A 19,723-nucleotide genomic window follows, 5' to 3' on the forward strand; every position below is an offset into this window, starting at 1 on the left:
GTTTCCCCCCGCGCCGCCGAGCCCGGCCCGGGGGTGGGGGAGCCGCGGCCGCTGGCGCCTGCTCCGTCCCCTCCCACTCGCACGGCCCCTTCCTCCCTCCTCTCTCGGCCGCTCGCATTTCCTGCCGCTCTGGCTCTCCCGGCCCCTGAAAGTTCGTCCCAACTTTTTCTCCCCCGGGCGGGCGCGGCGGGCGCAGTCCGGGGGCAGGTTGCTGCGCTCCTCCTCGCTCCGCCGCCTGCCCTCCCGGCGCTGGTCCTCGGGGAGCGGCCGCCACTCAGTGGCCCCTGGCGGTCCTTCCCCTCCCACCTCGCCCATCCTCCCGGTCCCAGCCTCCCTCTGGCGGGACAGACCCGAGCCAGGGTGGTTCTCCTTTTCCCCTTCTCCGAGCGCCCCCGCGCCAACTCTCGCGCCGGGTTCGCGGCGGAAACCTCCCTCCTCTTTCGCCTCCTTCGGCTCCTTCCCTCCGCCCTTCCACCGCCAGCCACTGGAATCAATTCTTTGGGGGAATTGGGGCTTCGCCGCTGCCGCCGCCGCGGAGGACAGCCTTTCCGCGCGGGACTCCGGGGCACCGATAGGGCCATGTAAGCAGGTAAGCGGCGTCTGGGGCGGGGAGTCGGGCCCGGGGTTGGGGGCCTCTTGGGCGTTTCGGGCGCCTTGCCGATGACTTGGGCAAACGCTGGCAACGCCGACTTGGGATCGGCGGCCCGGGACGCCTGGCAGGGCAGCGGGGGCGCGAGGTGGCCGGGCCGCAGGAGTTTTAAGTGGCGGTGGGAGCCGCCCGCTGCGGCGCACAGCTTGTCTGGGGAGTTAGGTGGAAGGTGAGCGCTGTCTGGAGAGTTGGTGGTGAAATCACACTCTCGCCCCCTCTTCCCCATTCCCTTCTCCTTTTTGGGATCCAGAGAGGGCCTAGTGAGGGCAGCTGGAGATACCCAGACGGTGCGGGCCGGAGGATGAAAGCCAAAGACGTTGCTGCCTCTCGGGCTGGAGAGGGACTCTCTCCGCGACCCTCCTCTTGCCCCCTAAGGAGACAGGATCCTGAGAGGGAGAGGAGTTTGCATGCCCTCCCACTAGGCCCCAGCCTAGCCACCAAACCCCAGGGCTTCTTGGTCCCTACTTGGGTGGTCGGGCCGGCCCATCGGGAAAACCTGTGGCCGCATAATTTCAGAGCAGCTCTCCACCTCAAACTCTCGAAGTTCTGAGGATTAACAAGTTCTGAGGGTGTTGTTAATGCACCGTCTCCCCTCTCTCCTGGCATGACCGCTACATCTGGGGTTTGAATGCTTGTAAGGGATTTTCCACCTTTTGGAGGGAGCAGTGAGGTAACGCCGCCCCTGTCCCGCTTTCCTCTCCTCTTCCTCTAGTTGCCGTCACCCCCAGCTACAACTTAAGGAGATTGTGGGGTTTCGTCTTCAGTCTGTCCAGGGACTGGCTGTTGCAGGCTCTTTGTGAAGGTGAGGAATCTCTAGACTGCTGGCTGCTGGTGGGTTACAGGATTTCCACCAATGTGTGAATTTCTTCAAATGGGTTAGTTCACCCATTCATTCAAGGAATCTAGTACTGCAGTTTCCCCTCTGGGCTAGGAACAAGGGATACAAAGATGCTAAAACAAGATCTAACTGCAGCCTCCCGGAGGAAACCCTCAGGCTGATCTAGAAGTAGAGCGTAATGAGAGGGCCTGAGAAGCCTTGGTCGGGAGGTGAGGGGGCAAGGTGTGCGCTGAGCTGAGAGGATTGAGATGTTGCTCACCTGGAGGGCCGATTAGGAAAGTGCGTTTCGCGCAGAGGAAAGAGCTTGTGCAAAGTAAGAGTCATCCAAAAGACGAGTACAAAAAGGTCATATCTAGTAGCTAGCTGGGGGCTGGAGGGGGATTTATGGCCAGTGTAGCCAGGGTAGCATTTTTTTTTTTAAATATCAGAAATTAAAGTGGAAGCATTTACAGGAACCTAGTAGCTTCCAGAGGAGCACACATCTCTCTTTTTGGACACGCCTTCATGCCTGATGCCGTTTCTACAACAAGCAGTGGTTGTGGGACCATCTAAATTTTCATTGGCACTAATTGGCCCAGGCCTGGTTTCATTAGAATGGTATTGATTCTCTTAAAGAGCCACCTGACAGCAATAGGTGATAATACTGTAGCTTACAGAACCTTGTATTAAAGTTGCCTTATCTTTTGGTGATGGCCTTAAAAGCTTGTGCCTTATAGAATGATAGGTTAATGAATGGGGGCTGAACAGCACGGTGCTCTTTTGCCTAATCCGAATGGGTGGCCATGCTGTGCAGAGTGAGTTCACGTATGTGTCACTGTGTTTGTTGTAGTATTCTCCACTTTTCCAAGTCGTTACTGCCCCAGCACAGTTGGAAGGATGACTTTCCCTTCCTCTGAAACTTTATGAAAAACTGAATGTCTTCTGGGAGATTGTTGTAGCCTAATCGTCCAGGATTCAGCAGATCCTGCCTAGAAAATTTTTTATAGTACGGGAGCCTTCTGTACGTGGTTTGCCTCTCAAGGGTGCCTCTTCTCGGGGCTGAAGTGGCGTTGTAGTATTTATTATTCATAGTGGCTGCGTCCTGGCTGAGGTGGCAGAAGTCCAGCTTCTGGTGACCTCAGGCCAGTCCATCAGAGTGAGAAGAGAACATTGACTTCCTACAGTGTCGGGTGTTTACCTAAGCTCCCCGCAAGCACCATACCTTATCTCAAGAACAGCCCCTTGACGAGGGTTTTCCTGAAGGTGTAGGACCTGCTTGAGAGTAATGGCTCAAGGGAAGCTTTTTCTTGCTAATTCCAGGTAGCCGCCCAGCCACCATCATTGGCTTAAACACATAGTTAATTTTAATGCTTTAGTTATTTAGGTTTGTGCGGACCATGTGGAACGGACAGCTGTAATGGAAAGAGCAGTTTGACTATTTTCACTTGGAGGAACCTAAAGAATTCAGAGGAAAATCAGAATTTCGGGGAGAATTCTTACTTGTCCTGAATGGAAGAGCCAGAAGTCGAGAACTATGAAAATTTTTTTGGTTTCCCAGTGCCTTCCCTCCTTTAAGGGTTTCCATTTTTGGCTCCAGGGAAGCAAACATAAACCCTTTGATTGCACATTGTCCCCCACCTGGGTTCCATATTCTTATCCTTTGTCACCTGCGACCCTGCATTCGAACTTCTTTACTTAGTCACCAAATGCTGTGCATCTTTTGGAACTCATTCTAAGCCTCAGCACAGTACTGTGCACTTTGTTAGACATAAGGCAGGGGAAAGAGATGAGATGAACTCTTTAGTCAATTCAGTTATTGCTGCTTGTGCTGATTGAAAAAGAACGAGGGAAAACAAACAAGTTTTGGTAGAGAAGAGGTTAAAGTTAATGTCTAAAATAAGACTCTGTGGTCTCCTCTTATTGATTTAATTCTCTCTTCCCCCGTCTGAGCCCCGGGGAGGGCTTATTAAATGGTCCAAGGGGTGTGTGTAGCACATTTTGCAGCTTTTCCGGGCTATCGGTATGCTGGTGCCAGGGATCCAGGGTTGGGAGTTCAAGATATAGCTAGGTTTGTATTCCAGTTCTGCCATCGTTTAGCTGTGTGATGTTGGCTGAACTTCGCAGCCCTTCCAAGTCTCCATTTCTTCATCTCTTAGATGGGGCCAGTAGTATTTAACTTGCCAGGATATTTGTGGGGAATTCTGTGTAATGCTGTATGTCCCTCTGCTAACAGTGCCTCCCTCACAGAGTAGGTGTTGGGTCAAGGATGGCTATTTATATGTTCCAGGAGTTATATGTGGCCATGAATGTGCTCTTTGTGTGTGTCATTTTTTCCCCAGCAGCCTGAATTCACATGTGTGCCAACATACACATAAAGCTTTGTCTTTGACCCCTTTTTTTTTTTTTTTTTTGGTCTATTGGCTCAAAGCACACGTGTTGGCTGGCAGCTGCTGGCCTCTCATATATGAGGAGGTCGAGCGTTGCAGGACCAGGCAGTAGGATAGTTGGGAGGGAAAACCACGTAGACAAGGGCAGAGAAAAGGATTCTTTTCCCTGTATACTACTTACTGTAACGAGGGTCCAGTGCTAATACAAGGATCCTTGTGTTTTAATGTTGAAATCCAGTTAATTAAATGATGTTAGAATAAATCCGCCTGCCTTTATAGCAAGAGTGCAAAAGCTGGCCGATCGACACAAATGAGTGTCTTTGCAGCCTTGCTTTCCTTCTTTGAAGCCCAAGTATAAGGAGGCAACTGCAATGCCTCTCCTGTCCTGCCAGCTTCAGGTCGCTTGAACTTTAACGTTGCCTTTCATCCGAGAAGCCTAAAGTATTTGGCAAACATTAACTCATTGATCTTCGTATCAACCTCCCAACAGGAGGGAATGTTAGAAGAAAGGAACAACTCCTAAAACATCAGTAAGGCAGGTGTGTAGTAGCTGTTCTAGAAGCAGAATGGGTTGTTACAGTCAAGAATTGGCTAGATCGTGCATACGGGATTGTAGGCTGGTCCCAGTTCAGAGAGGACCCCTTTGAGTGGTCGAGGGAGAAAGTTTAAGAAAATGCAGATCAGGCTGGGATTCTTGCAGTGGAAGGGGAGAGGAAATCACATTGCTAGGACCAGCCATTGCCTTTGCCACGTATTGCATGCACACCAATTATGAAAATAAATAATCTCTGAATTATTTATAATTTTGAATGAAAGGATATGATGCAATGCTTGTGGATGAGGATTTAGAGTAGCTGAGGGTAAAAGGTAATAGTGACTAAGTACCTTTTTGTGGGATAAGGGTGGTTATGTGTCTAAGTTGGATTATAAATGGCGTATTAACATTGTTTTAATTTCCTTTCCCTTTTTCCTGTTGCTTCCATATGCCTCAGCTTGGTTTTGTTTTACTCTCCAGTCAAGCTTTTGTTGGACTTGCTTTATGGTCCTTGCTACTGGAAAAAACATACTGTGGCCATGCTTAGATCAATCTTGTGTGTAGGATTTGATATGTGGGTGGTTTAACTTAGTTCCTTAGGGGACTCCATTAGGCCCAGCTCAAGGGTTTCATCCTGAATCTGGTCAGTTAGCTTGACCCAGAGGCCTGTTGCATATCCAGAGATCCTGTAACCCTAGGCGACCATCCCATAAATGCTCGATGTTGCTCAACAGGGAGGTGTCTGGTGAGAAAATGAGAAAGGGTTCGCTGGTGGTGGTGGCATCCTCTGAGAAGCAGAGCATCCTTTTCACGTTTGTAATGTTTGAGATTTTAGTACTGAATGATATTCCTCAATTAGAAAGCTTTACGGTGAGGACCACTGACGTGCTCTCCTTTGCTTCGCTGTTGAAAATTAGCAAAAGTTCCTGATGCTTGTCTTCGTGCAGAGTGTATCCTTTTCTAACTTAGTTTCCTCAAATCTTTGGAGACCTGTCCCCTGGGAGTTCTCTTTCACACTCCATTCCCCTCAAGTAATTGGGGCATTAGCTAAGGCTATAGATCTCCAAGTCTAGTGAGCCTCAGAATCACCTGGAGGGCTCCTTACCCACAGACAGCTGCTCTTCCCCACACCACCCCAGCTTCTGATTCTGAGAATTTGCATTCCTAAGGAACTCCCAGGTGGTGTTAATACTCCCGGTCCTTTGATCATCTGCAGTTTGAGTAATCGCTGAGCCAAGGAATCTCATTTTGGTCCATCCATCCCAGTCAGCCTTGGGGTGGTAGTCACTTAAGTTTTTCTCTGTATTGGTTTGAATGATTCTGTTTCTGGTTGGTTTAGAGCTCTGGAGAGGCTGGAAGTCACTTAGTGGCCACTTATCCCTAGCCAGACCCATGGCGAGCATGAATTAGATGCTTACATTTTTTTTTTTTTTGTGGTACGCGGACCTCTCACTGTTGTGGTCTCTCCCGTTGCGGAGCATAGGCTCCGGACGCGCAGGCTCAGCGGCCATGGCTCACGGGCCCAGCCGCTCCGTGACATGTGGGATCCTCGCGGACCGGGGCACGAACCCGTGTCCCCTGCATCGGCAGGCGGACTCTCAACCACTGCGCCACCAGGGAAGCCCCCTAGATGCTTACATTTTAATGGGTTTGCTTGGCTATCTTCTCCCATCCAGACCCCTCCGCTTGGTTCCAAACAGTTCGGTTTATCTGGTACTTCTCTCCATCTGGTTATCCGATCTACATGCCCAATTCCACCTGTCTCAGATTGAACTCATTAGTTTCTTGCCACAAAATCTGCTGCTTCTCTATGTCCTGTCTTAGTGACATCAGCTGAGTTAGCTGCCGAAGCCAGGCAGTTGGAGTTCCCTTCAGCCTGTCACTCTTTGTTAGCACCCCCCAACCCTGACCCTCAAACCCCAATAACAGACCCAGTCAGTCCCTAGATCCTTTGAGTCTGTGTCTCTAAAATATCCTTAATTTGTTCCTTTCCCTCCATCCCCGCTGCCTCTTCAGATTGTTCGAGAGTTTCAAAGGCTGTCTTTCATATATTCTTCATCTACTCTTTCAAAGAGTTTTTTAAAACACAAATCTTTTATGGTATTTAAATTCTTATTTTGCTTCTTATTACCTGTATGATAAAGCTTCTTTATTCTGAGTACCTTCCCATTCCCATCTGCTGTTCTCTCTCTCTCTCTCTCTCTCTCTCTCTCTCTCTCTGTCTCTGTTCTAGGGCCCTAAGATTTGGTGATGTGTAATCCCCTCTCCTTTGTTCCTTACATTCCGACCCTGAGCGACCTCTTCCCCTTTGCCACCTGCTTAGTCCCTGTGCCTTCAGCTAAAGCTTCTTCTTCCCTAACACGCCTTCCCATGACCAGTTAGGCATTCCTTTCTTTATAGCTCCGGAGCGCTTTGCACTTAGCTCTGTCGGTAAGTTCTGTCTCACCATATTATATATGTTTACCTCCCTGTTTCCCCTACTGAGTTTTAAGCTTCTCCTGGCAGGATTCACGTTTTACTTGGTTCAGAATCTCTACCCTGTATGGAGGTTGGCTAGAAATAGCCACGGCTTACCTTTACTGGTGCGGACTCTCTCCCAGTGCTCTCAGCACTTTCGATGATTTTATTACGTCTTTCAACAGCCCTGTGAAGTAGGTACTATTATTATTGCCCTTTTGCAGAGAGTGAAAGGGAGTTGACTTTTTTTTTTAAGTGTTTAAAGAATCAACGAATGAATGCATTTCTGAAATACTGACCTGAAGGTTTAGAGCCGAGTTTGGTGTGGAATTTATTATTTATTCTTTAATAGGAGGTGTGGTGCTCTGGGAAGATTATATCATATTAATGACTGTAAGTGATTTTAAGTTAAACAGATATCAGTGCTGTTTATGATACACATCTTATTTGTTCATCTGAGGAGATGAATCACATCCCTGAGCTTTTTTTTTTTTTTTTTTGGCGGTACGTGGGCCTCTCACTATTGTGGCCTCTCCTGTTGCGGAGCACAGGCTCCGGATGCGCAGGCTCAGCGGCCATGGCTCACGGGCCCAGCCGCTCCGCGGCATGTGGGATCTTCCGGGACCGGGGCACGAACCCGTGTCCCCTGCATCAGCAGGCGGACTCTCAACCACTGCGCCACCAGGGAAGCCCCTCCCTGAGTTATTTTATCAAGTCACTGATACTCTGGTTCTTATTGTTGTTTTGTTTTACTCGTATAATTTCAAAAACATGGTAATCCTCTTCCTCATTTTTCAAACCTAGGAAACCTTGCAGATCAAGGGGGTGTAAATATCACAAAAAGATTAATAAGTTGGAATACTTGGGGGTTAAGGCATAAAACAAAATTGTTTTCACAAGTTTAGATGTACTATTGACTAGAATATGCTTAATTTCCTTTCTATGCATTATTTTCTTTTGTCCCTTACGTTAAAGAGGAAAAGGCAAATCACTCATTATTCAACCTCTGGGTTACTAGTTTTTAAAATGAAAAGGAAAGAGACCCTTCATGACACCATGTCACAGTGGATACCAACCTATCCTTAACCAGGACGGCCTGTTCTGCGTACAGAACCGTGTAATAAGCAGCAATGATGTCACTGACGTTATCACCCAAATCACGAGATGGGCTCTGGTCCTTATTTCAGTTTTCAAGTAAAAGGGACTAAGGAAGATTTCATGGTCATGAAAGTGAGTTTGTTATGAATTACGTGTATACACTATATATACTTCAGATTGATCTTTAAGGTTCTCCACAAGTGATCCCCACATGGTCCTCTGATTTCTGCCGATTTATGTCCCACTATTCCCCAGGGTTCTGCCAAGCTGCAGCTGTTTCCTGAACAGGCCCAATAACGTGTCACCTATGGGCAGGGATTGTGGTGCTCAGCCATCCTAACCTGTCAAAAGCATCCTCAAGGTCCACCTTAAGTACTGCTCCTCTGGGCAGCCTTCCCGATCTCACCCCCTGGCCAGGCCCCTCTGCCGCTTTGTCTTGGCATTTACCTCTTTGTGCCTTGTGTCCTGGTTAACCTGCCTCATCCCTGTCATTAGCCTGCCAGCTGCCCAGTAGCTGCCACCCGCCTCACTCCTCTCCACGTCCCTCCTCATTCCCAGCACAGACTGTCCCAGCCTGTTGCTTCTCTTCTGCGGCTGGTCACCTGTAACTGTTCATTGGGGTCTGCCTCCTGCTTGCCCCAGGAATGCACTCCGAGGCTGAGGTTGCCCTTCCTCTCTCCATCGTGACAGTCCTTCAGCAAAGACAGTTATCTCGACATCTCTTTGTCACCTGTCCTGCCGCTGCCAGTGCAGAGACCAGTCCACCCCCTACACTGCAGAGTCTTGTTTTAAACACGTCTGATATTTTCAGTCTCTTGCTTGAAATCTTTCTGGCCACTTTATATTGTTTAGAGACACATATGTCTGTCGTAAAAGTACAGTTGACCCTTGAACAACATGTGGGTTAGGGGCGCCAACCCTACACACAGTTGAAAATTCTTATGTAACTTATAGTTGTGCTCCCTCCCCCTCCAATATCCGTGGTTCCACATCCACAGATTCAACAAACCACGGGTCAAGTAGTTTGGTAGTTACTTACTATAAAAAAAAAAATTCAAGTATAAGTGGACCCATGTAGTTCACACCATGTTGTTCAAGGGTCAACTTGGTAAAGAAATGCCAAGAAGATAATAAACACCAAATACAGGGGATGGGTGGTGGCAGAGGTGAGGAGAGATGTCGTATTGTTTTATTTCCTAAGCTGGGTGGCGGGGACACGTATGTTTACTATATTCTCCTGTATGTCTAAAATATTTCATTTTAATACTACATGAGACTGCCCACAGTCAAATGCAGACTTCTTAGCGGAGCATTCAGGGCTCTGCATGCATAGCTCTTTTTCCCACCTAACCTAACTTCTAGCCAGGGCCGGCAACATTTCTCATGGTTGAAACATTGTGGATTTGACTCATGCTGTTACTGTTATTCTTCCCTTGAATTCCTTTTCCCATCTGGTCACATCATAATTTCCTCTGTTCCTTAATGTCTAGTACGAGTTTTACATCTTCTAGATGTTTTGTCTGACATTCCCTTTTTATCATTTGGAAGAGTTCATTGTCCCCTGATCTGCCTTCCCTTGGTCCTCTCCCCATTCTTTACTGATAAGCATCCCATTGGATTATAGCTGTTTGTTCATATCTCCCCAAAGCTGTGAGCTCTTCGGGGACATGTTTTGTGATTTATCTATCTTTGGGTTCTTGGCACCTGCTGCAGAGTAGAAGTTCAATAAATGCTCGAAATTGTTGAGTCATAGATGTAAGATTAATGTTTTTAATTGAAGTAATTTTTTTAAAAAGAGCGTGTCTGAAAAAACTTCAAATTGAAGGGGGAGTATCTTGTGGGCTCAATATCGGAAATGTAGACTGTAGATTGAATTGATTTACACATGGATGTCCTAATTCAAACCCATGATTAGTTTTAGAAATTATTTCTTCTGCTTTTCCCATTTACCTTATGGTGATGGGTGATGGTGTAATTGTTTTGGTTTGTTCTTATTTTTTAGTCCTTTCCCCCCCGTGACCATGGAGTATGTTGATGGTGTCTGTAGCAGTGTCCAAGGGATGTGTGAGTCTAGGTTTTGAAGTAGATCTGCGCTCTGAGGTGGTACCACTTGTTGTAAGGGTGACTTATGCCATCAACGCTACTTGCTCTGGGATGGAGAAGTGACACATCCTTGTAGAGGAGAGGCAGCATTTTTGTGGCAGACGTATTTTTGTGGCAGACGTGTCCCACTGCAGAGCTATAATAACTGTAATGAAGGAGGATTATGCTGTATTAGGTTTTTGAAGGGTGTACTGGTCTGTTACCAGGGTCAGTGGTGACAGCTCAAGCCAGCAATTAGGTTTCATTAAAGACTCCAGCAGGCAATTAGCATTCGTTTCTGCCAATGAAATCCTATGATCTATTAAGCATATTCTTTTCCATTAGACATTTTGTAAACTGTGCTTTACATGACGAAGGTACACATGTTTTTTTAGACATACGCAAGTCTCCAAATTATCATTTGAAAAAGGGGGCTGACTTTTAGACCCCCTGTGTCTGAACCTGTGGGTTATACTGTCATTTTGGGTGGATTGTTCTGTTTTAAAATCTGTACGTTTTAAAAAGATCATATAAATTCTTTTATTCAAAGGCAAGGAATTTGTTATGGAATATTATATAATTATGTGATTTATGAGGGGGAAAAAAGTGTGACTGATGTGAAATGAATTAAAACTCCAAAATAATGAAGTGACACCTACCGGTTTTAATTATATTCTTTAGAAGATTATTGTTTTTCTTACCAGGCATCTAAAAATAAAGGCTGGGAAGGATGATTTGTGCTGTGTTTCTGCCGAGCAGCTGTTTGGTTGTTTTCAAAATGAGGCCTATTTTCCAAGGGCTAGTTTTGGTACAAGTGTGTGTTTCATGTCGCTTCATCCTCGTGCACGTGTTTAGGCATTTAAGCTTGGCCTGTGAATATGAAGTGGTGTTTACACTTTACTACATTATTCAGATAAATTTCCTTCCTCCTCTCTTTCTCCCTACTCCAATCCTTTCTCCTCCCTTTCTCCTCCCTCCCTCACTCCCTTCCTTTATAATAAATTGCCTTCATCTGGAGGATTCTGATAGGTTAATTACTGTATATGTATCAGGGATGATAAAAGGGAGAAATGCACTGTGCACAGCCCATCGGGCCAGAAACTCAGTGCAAAGGTCTGTAAAGATGTCTATTTCCATGCGATAATTATAGACTATCTCCCTGTTGTTTGCTTCTCTCAATTCATTATTAATTTTTCTCATCTGTAGACTGCTAGAATGGTAATAATGGCTGAGCATAGCGGTTTGAAATCTGTGTACATGAGCATGTTAAAAACTCCAAGAAGTCTTGCAGTAAACAAAAATGTGTTGAATCTGGATTTATTTTAGTTAGGACCTTTCAAAAAAATCGATTTTATGAAACATGTAATCTCAAGGCACATGAATATTATATGAAATACTTTCTAGAAAAAGCATCTCAGTTGAGAAGGTCCCTGGAATAGAGAAGACTTGTTTGTTGTCTTTAAGAAACTCAACATCTAAATTAGAGAGTAGAGTGACTTGGATTATTAATACGAGTCAGCATTTAAAGTCTTCATTAGCAGACCAGACTAACTTTATACTTTTTATTAATTGAATTTTTGGGGGGACGAGCACAGAACAAGAGCAAGTTTAAAATAAAATATCAGGAATTTATTCACAACACCAACCTTCAGGGAAAGTTTTAGGAACAGTAAACATTTAGTCTAATTTTATGTGTTTATAATACAGGGAAGAGTAATGTTCAGGTTGGATTTGAGGCACTACATCCTTCAAAGAAAGAGCCATATATCTTCAGTAATCCGTCTGATTGGGGCCAGAAGCTGTGATTAATATATACACTACAGAAAAATCTTGATTCTCCAAATTCTGGTGATCAGCGCCACCCTCCTCCCACCCCCTTACTTATCATACTGCCCAAAGAAAGCAGTCAGGCTAAGGAGGTATAAACCATTGAGGGCTTTAGAAATGTCAGTGCAATTATTTTATTAATAGCTGCCACTGTGGCAGTTGTTTTGTGCAACTGGGCATTTAACAAAGACTCTATGACTATCACATGACCAGTTTTTCTCTTCCATGACCTCTTTATTATCTCTAGCTAATTATTAGCTCAGCATTTCCTCCATCAATTTTTCCCACTCTCATTTCTGACCTTTTACAAAGCAGAGCTTTCGGTATGGAAAACTCTTTTTCTCTACAGCCTTTCAACTCATAACAATCTTATGAAAGAGAGATTATTTTTATCTATAGTTTATCCTTGAGAAATATGAGAGTTAAAGAGGTTATTGGCTAATGTCTCACAGCTATGAAGCGGAAGAAGTGGATTTGAACTCATTCTCTCTGGCCCCATAGTTCAGGTTCTTAACCACAACCTTAGGCCCAGAAGTCTCTGCAGGTTGGGGACATCTGTTCTTCCTCCCTTCCTTCTTTCTTTCTTTCCTTCTTTCCTTTCATCCATTCATCAGTTTGTTTAATAAACGCATTTTGATGTTTTCGAAGGTGGGGATGTTTCTCTGCTGTCCTAATCTTTAAAAGACTAAGCAACTCATCAGGTAGCCACCAGGCACATGTGACCATTTGGCATTTGAAACGTGACTAGTTTGAGTTGAGCTGTGCTGTATCAAGTACACACCACATGTTGCAGAATTCGTACAAAAAAAGAATGTCGAATATCTCGTACTTTAAAAACTTGATTACATGTCAAAATATTTCAGATATCTTGAATTGAATACAGCCTAGTATTAAAATTAATTTCATGTGTTCTGTTTTGCTCTTTAAATGTGACTACTGGAGATTTTCAAATTACCTATGTGGCTTGCATTTGTGGTCCACATTCTATTTCTTTAGGACAGGACTCTTACAGATGGTTATCCAACTACTCCTGGGAGCCCTATCCCCCGAGTGATGCCTGAGGACTGAGGGAACAGTGGAGAGAGATGGAAATTAGAAATCGTTTTTGGTGATGGAAAGAAGCAAGCTTGATGACGCCTTAGGTGACCAGCAGAGAGAGACTACCATTAGCGGGCGTTTATTTACCACTTACCATTTGCAAGTGCTTTGTCAAGCACTTTAAATGGATTATCTTTTTGATCCTTATAGCAACTCTGTGAAGTAAGTGCTCTTGTTGGCTTATTTTATAGATGAGAAACGTAGGGCTTAAAAAGGCTGAGGCGCAAGATGGTCCATTAGTAAATACTAGTTTACTGTGTAACACCTTTGGCATGCAAATACGAGTACGTGAATGATGGAGCTCAGTGTCAAATCTGGGCATGAATCCAGAACGTGTACTTGTAACCACTCTGCATCACTGCCTTTCAAAGGCAAAAGAGAAAACATTACCTAGAACCAATCAGCAGTAGTTCTTTTGTTCATTCAGTGCCTAGGAAGGCCGCACACTCTTCTCCCCAGCACTGTCAGAAATATCATCTTTGATTTAGGGAATATAGTACAATAATTGATGACCTCAAGTTACCAAGAAATGATGAAATTATGCTTAATACACCCTCTTGACTAATCCAATCTTGCCTTAATTAGAAAGATATTTATCAGAAATTGATTTTAGAAACTTTAAGCATACTTCACCTTGCTTTTAACTGAGAGACATTGATGTGTTGAATATTTCATAGCAAGTACAGATTTTGTAAATATAAGCATTAGATTTTTCTCTCTCCTCAATTAAAAAAAATTGGTAAAAGTTTATTTTATAAACCTATTTAAAAATTTTTTCATGTTTTTCTAGACTTTGCTTATACGTAGACATATTTTTATAGTTTTATATACTCTCACATATACGCATGCTTTTTGTATTTCTTATTGTCTTAATAATTAATATTTTATATATCTACATATAATTGACATACTGTGAATTCCTTTATTTTTTTGTTGTTGAAAATATATACATTTATATTTCTTGCTATTCCATAGAAGATGATTGTGAGAATCTTCACATTAACAGTTTTTTTTAATCATTATTGAATTTATTTTAGGATAAATTTCTGTGAATGAGAGTGCTTGTTATAATGAACACTTATGATTCTTGAGTCACACAAATGTAATGGAATTTCAAACAGGTCATAAAGATAAATTCAAAGGTAGCACAACTTTATTTTCAGGTAGGTGATGTCTTTTCAGACCTTGCCGTCGCACAGTGTTTGATGACTAGAGAATGGATTCTCCTGGCAAACAACTCTTGCTTTTGTCTGTTTTTTTTTTTTTGCACTTCCCTTCCTTGTAGTCTGACAAAAGAATTTGATGAACCCTGAATTCATACCTTCGAAAACTGAATAACCTTTTGCACTAGATTCATTTTTAGCATAAGTGTACACTAATCTGTACATCATTTAATGCAGAAAACAGTGTGTTGGATAGAATTACTTCTGTTATAAATATGATCTGTATAGAATTACTGAAAATATATTGGTATAAAGGTAGCATTTAAAAGGGAATTAAAGATTTATAAATATATACTTCATTTGTAAAAATAATTATAGGGAATTCCCTGGTGGTCCAGTGGTTAGGATTCCGTGCTTCCACTGCTGGGGGCACAAGTTTAATCCCTGGTCAGGGAACTGAGATCCTGCAAGCCGCGTGGCACAGCCAAAAAATAAAAAATTATAAACTGTTACATCATTCTAAGTTAGTTAATTTCTGGTGCTCGTTGGCTTGCTTTATTTTATATAGATGTCTTTGGCAAATGCCTATTAGTTTTATCTTCTACTTTTTCACAAGTTTTTTTCAAATATATGTCTGCCTGTATCAGCGATTCTATAACTTGCCATATTTTGATGACTGTTGTATTAGCTTTTGATATGGTCACAAAAAAGGTTCCAGCATCTCAGTGGCTTATGACAACAAACATTTATTCCTTGTCTATGTGACATGGGTGCTGCAGTGTGCTGCAGCCCTTGGTGGCTTGACCAGGCTTGGTGCCGCTCCACACACATGTCTTCTCTTTCAGGAACCCAGGCGAAAGGACAGCCCCTATCTGGGGCATGCTGTTCTCATGGCCGAGGCAGGAATATAGTGAGAAGCATGCAATCTCATTTAAAGCTGCTGCGTGGGGACTTCCATGGCGGTCCAGACTCCGCGCTTCCACTGCAGGGGGCACGGGTTTGATCCCTGTCAGAGAACTAAGATCCCACATGCCTCACAGCGTGGCCAAAAAAAAAAACAACAAAAGGCTGCTGCATGGAGGTGGCAAATACGCTGTCTGCTCACATCCCATTGGCCAAGTCTATCACATAGCCAAGCCAAAAACCAGTGAGTTGGGGACCTATACTCACCTTGCAGGATTCTCAGGCAAGTCACAGGGACATGGATGGGATATATTACAGGAGGGGAGGAGGGGAGCAAAGAGTTGGGATCAATAATCTCATCTTTTATACCATCATTGACTTAACTCTTCCCTTATGGTTTGGTATTTGGATTGTTTCCAACTTTAACAATTATAAGTAGCATTGCAGTCAACATTGTTGAACAAATTACATTTATTTGCAGAGTATTTTCTTGGGATACAGTTTCCAAAGTAGGCCGTCTGGGTAAGAGGGCATGAATTGCTTGTAGATCTTGTTACATATGGCCAGATTGCTCTCTACAAAGGCTATCAGTTTATAATGCCATCACCAACGTTTAAGTATACAGTTTTCATCATTGCTTATAGCTTAATTTTTGTAATTATTCAAGATGGTATTTTAAAACAAAAACTTTTAGAACAAATTGTATTGTTATTTTTTCTATTAAATCAAATAAAACTAGGGCCACTTATAATTTCCTGTCCTGGTTTCTGAAAATCATTATAAAGAAATACTCATTTTTGTCATCTTTTTTTTCTTGGTCCCATGTTCTTCTCAGTACACTGTTTCTTAAACACATCTTTATCCTTACATTAAAACAGTAAAAAAAATAAAATAAAAAGAAAACATACACTTGATTTGAGGTTTTATAACTTTTATCCAAAGCAAATCGTAGTAATTATTACTGTGGAACTCGGTAAAAGGCTGAACCTACTCAAATTGCTGAATTTTGCTGCATATTTCAAAGTCTTAGGAGAGGAGATTTGTTTATAGTTCTGTTGCCTAACATCGGACGGCTTTAATTCCACGGTGTTCAGATTCCTCTATGGCCTTATGGTTTATATAGCAGAAAATACCAATTGAAACTTAAGAACCAGTCTTTCCTACAGTTTTCCCCCCTCAAAGTGTAAACTAAAACTTTTTATTACCAACTGTATCCTCTCACTTGGCTTACTTTACAAGTGTCATGTTGCCTGCTGCTACACTTGTCTTTGGTTTCTGCTTAGAAATAGTAGTATCTAGACATGCCCATCAATGTCCTTGGTTATATTTCCTCATGTAAGGATCTGAGACCTCACAACAAAGGCAATAAGACTTGCAGGGCAGATAAGAGAAATCCTCAGGCCACTCAATCCAGAGTCCATAGGCAGAATAAGCAGGCGTGTGTGTGTGTGTGTGTGTGTGTGTGTGTGTGTGTGTGTATGGGAAGTGGTGTGCTGGAATTTGGGAATGATAGGTTGGGTTTTGCAACTACCAGTGGAGTGCAGATGCCTCCCACCTCATTTAGTGGAGGAAAGTCAAAAATCCTCAGAACTGAGAAATCCATTTTAGAGGCAGCCTGGTAAAGCTTGTAAGAAATACTACAACTCAGTGGGAAACAAGTTGACACGTGAACCAGACATCAGTGTGTGAACCAGAGTTTATTTGAACAGTAGTAGGTGCTGACTGCAGAATGTTAAAAGTGTATTTAGAGTATTAATATTGTGAATAGTAGGACTCAGATTAGTGTTGAGGAAATAATGAATTGGAATAGATTTGCCTTGGAAGTCTTTGGGTTTTTGTTCCTGAGATGGTTTCCTATTTCAGTTTAAGTTCATTTAGTGTAAGTCTTCTTGGAATTCATTGCAAATTTCTTTGAAGATGAGGTGAGGACCCGTTGCTTTATGAAGTTTTGATTTTGTAACTAAATCTTTTGGGAAAATTGGGATTCTGAGGCTCAAAGTAAGTGAGAATGAGGATGCTTTATGTTAATATAGAAGAAACCCAGTAATTACAGAACAGAAGCTTTTAAAAATCAGTGCAGTAAAATAGGATGCTTGTCTTATATTGAATGGTTACATATCTAGGTTGAATTTACAAGCAGAAAGTTACTACTGAACTTTTCTCAAAGGTTGTCATGCTCATTGTAAATGTTTTCTTAAGCTGCTAATAGTTTTTTTTTAATATATAAATTTATTTATTTATTTATTTATGGCTGCGTTGGGTCTTCGTTGCTGCACGCGGGCTTTCTCTAGTTGCGGCCAGCGGGGGCTACTCTTTGTTGCAGTGCGCGGCCTTCTCACTGCGGTGGCTTCTCTTGTTGCGGAGTGTGGGCTTTAGGCATGCGGGCTTCAGTAGTTGTGTCACGTGGGCTCAGTAGTTGTGGTTCGCGGGCTCTAGGGCGCAGGCTCAGTAGTTGTGGTGCACGGGCTTAGTTGCTCCGCAGCACATGGGATGTTCCCGGACCAGGGCTCAAACCCGTGTCCCCTGCATTGGCAGGCAGATTCTTAACCACTGCGCCACCAGGGAAGCCCAAAATTTTTATTTATTTATTTGTTTATTTATTTATTGGCTGTATTGGGTCTTCGTTGCTTTTTTTTAAAATTTATTTATTTTTGGCTGCGTTGGGTCTTCATTGCTGCGTGCAGGCTTCTTATTGTGGTGGCTTCTCTTGCTGCGGAGCCCTGGCTCTAGGTGCACGGGCTTCAGTAGTTGTGGCACATGGGCTTAGTTGCACCGTGGCATGTAGGATCTTCCTGGACCAGGGATCGAACCCATGTCCCCTGCCTTGGCAGGCAGATTCTTAACCACTGTGCCACCAGGGAAGTCCATGTACCATCTTAATGTCTGTATAAATTTAACGGGTGTGTATTTAATTCATTGAATTTCCATTCCATAGCAATTTCCATTTATTGATTATTTGGGTTATTTCCAGGGTTTTTGTCACTATAAATAAAATACCATTAACATCTTTGTATGTGTAGTGTCTTTCTTCTTTCAGATTATTCCTTTGGGTTGAATTCCCAGGAGAACAATTAACGCATCACAGAAAATACTGTATACATTTTTATATTCTTCGTTGGCAAAACCACTCCTCCAGGGATGGGCCAATTTACATGCTGCCAGATTTTATAATATATAAGGCTCATGTTGAGTCATTGTTATATAGATTAATATTAAATACGTATTATTAGGATATTGTTGACTTGATATGAAGATCTTTTATACCATCATTGGAATAACTGAGGCACTCAATAAATTTTGATTAATTGAGCTTTAGAAGGAAGTGCTTATCACTGTTAGCATTTGCAATCCTGTAACCATTCATCTTTATGTGTATATTGACTTTTTAAATGTTTTTACAGATTTTTCTGCGGGCCGGGTGGGGGAAGCAATGAAGAGAAAAAAATTTTAAAACCACCAGACAGCTTTTGTCCCAAAGACCTCAGACCCTGCTTAACTATGTTCCCCAACTACCTTCTAGATTTTTCTATTTGTTTGATTGTGGTTGGTTAGGTGTATCTCAGCATGCATTTCTGTGCTACTATGAAATCCAGTCCATTTTTAAACTACTTGACTATTCAGAATCTTGGATGTACCTGCTAGAAGGAAATATTGTTATGCTGATAGGAGTTTTTGGTTGATGAAAGGGAATGCTAAAAAAGAAGAATTAAAAATGTAGTTAATGTTTAAGGGACACCCTGAACAGGCAGCAGAAGTATCAATGCATGTAACAGGCTATGCTTGTTTTGTAACAACAGGTAGAGTGATCTATTTCTCTTTATTTAGAATTTTTGAGTACTAAACTGATTTGCCCAGACATTAGTCCTTTTGGGTTGAGAGTGAGCAGAGTTCCTTTGACAATTTGGCTTCTCGGTATAATTTCTCAGTTGACATTGGTCACTTCTGGTTGAACTCAAAATCAAGTTCCTTAACAGGCAAAGCAAAAGACCAGACCTGATATGTAGATAGAAGCCTCTGTTGGCACCCAGACAGAAATCTCAGATATCCTGGAACATCTGGTCAGAGTCTTATGTCTTGACTAGGACTTTACCCGCCTTGAAGGCAGGGGGCTTTCCTGCTGCCCTCTTGGATAATAGACACCATTTTGCCTTTTCTGGCTTTTATCGCCTGCTCTCTTTACCACTTCATTACTTTCTTTTCTTCTGATTTTCTGTTCTGCCCTCCGGCTCCCTTCTTTCATTTATCATTTCTTCCACACATCCCAGGCTTAAAATAAAAACAAACAAACAAACAAAACCCCCTAGATTTTCAAATGTCTTGCCAATCAAAATGCCCCTTCTCTGCTGTGTCTGGGCCAGTCATTGCTGGGTTAAGATCTTGGGAAACTTTCATTGCTGTATTTTGTTCTTGGGAGCTATGCTCGAAGAATTGCTTTTCTCCTAAGGTTAGCTCTGTCTCTCTCAAATAATATGTATCTTTCTGGTGTCTGGATACCTACCATGAGTTGTTACTGAACAGATTCTAAAGGTAGTTTCCTTATAGTGCATATTTTACTGGTGATTGAATACATTAAAATGATATTTTTCCGTGGATTACTATTTTACCTAGAAAACCAAATAGACTTATTTGCTTGGTATTTGAGTTACTGTTAGTATGTGTACACTTTATCTGCAGCTTGATTTTAATCACTTTGATTATACATATATC

The 19,723-nt window shown here is 42.9% G+C and overlaps 1 protein-coding gene across 2 annotated transcripts in view; it reads left to right on the plus strand.

Annotated features, from left to right (window-relative positions):
- The first annotated feature begins 30 nt into the window (after window positions 1-30).
- The window catches only part of PTPN14 (protein tyrosine phosphatase non-receptor type 14), a 173,303-nt gene continuing 153,610 nt past the window's right edge, over window positions 31-19,723 (plus strand). Inside the window, exons 1-2 of one of the 2 annotated variants that reach the window (XM_067728967.1) lie at window positions 31-589; window positions 1,362-1,451. The gene's annotated coding sequence lies outside the window, so the exon portion shown is untranslated. The remainder of the gene's footprint in view (window positions 590-1,361; window positions 1,452-19,723) is intronic. The other variant, XM_067728966.1, reaches the window with a different exon arrangement.

Source organism: Pseudorca crassidens, chromosome 2, assembly GCF_039906515.1.
Source record: "Pseudorca crassidens isolate mPseCra1 chromosome 2, mPseCra1.hap1, whole genome shotgun sequence".
NCBI classification, from domain to species: domain Eukaryota; kingdom Metazoa; phylum Chordata; class Mammalia; order Artiodactyla; family Delphinidae; genus Pseudorca; species Pseudorca crassidens.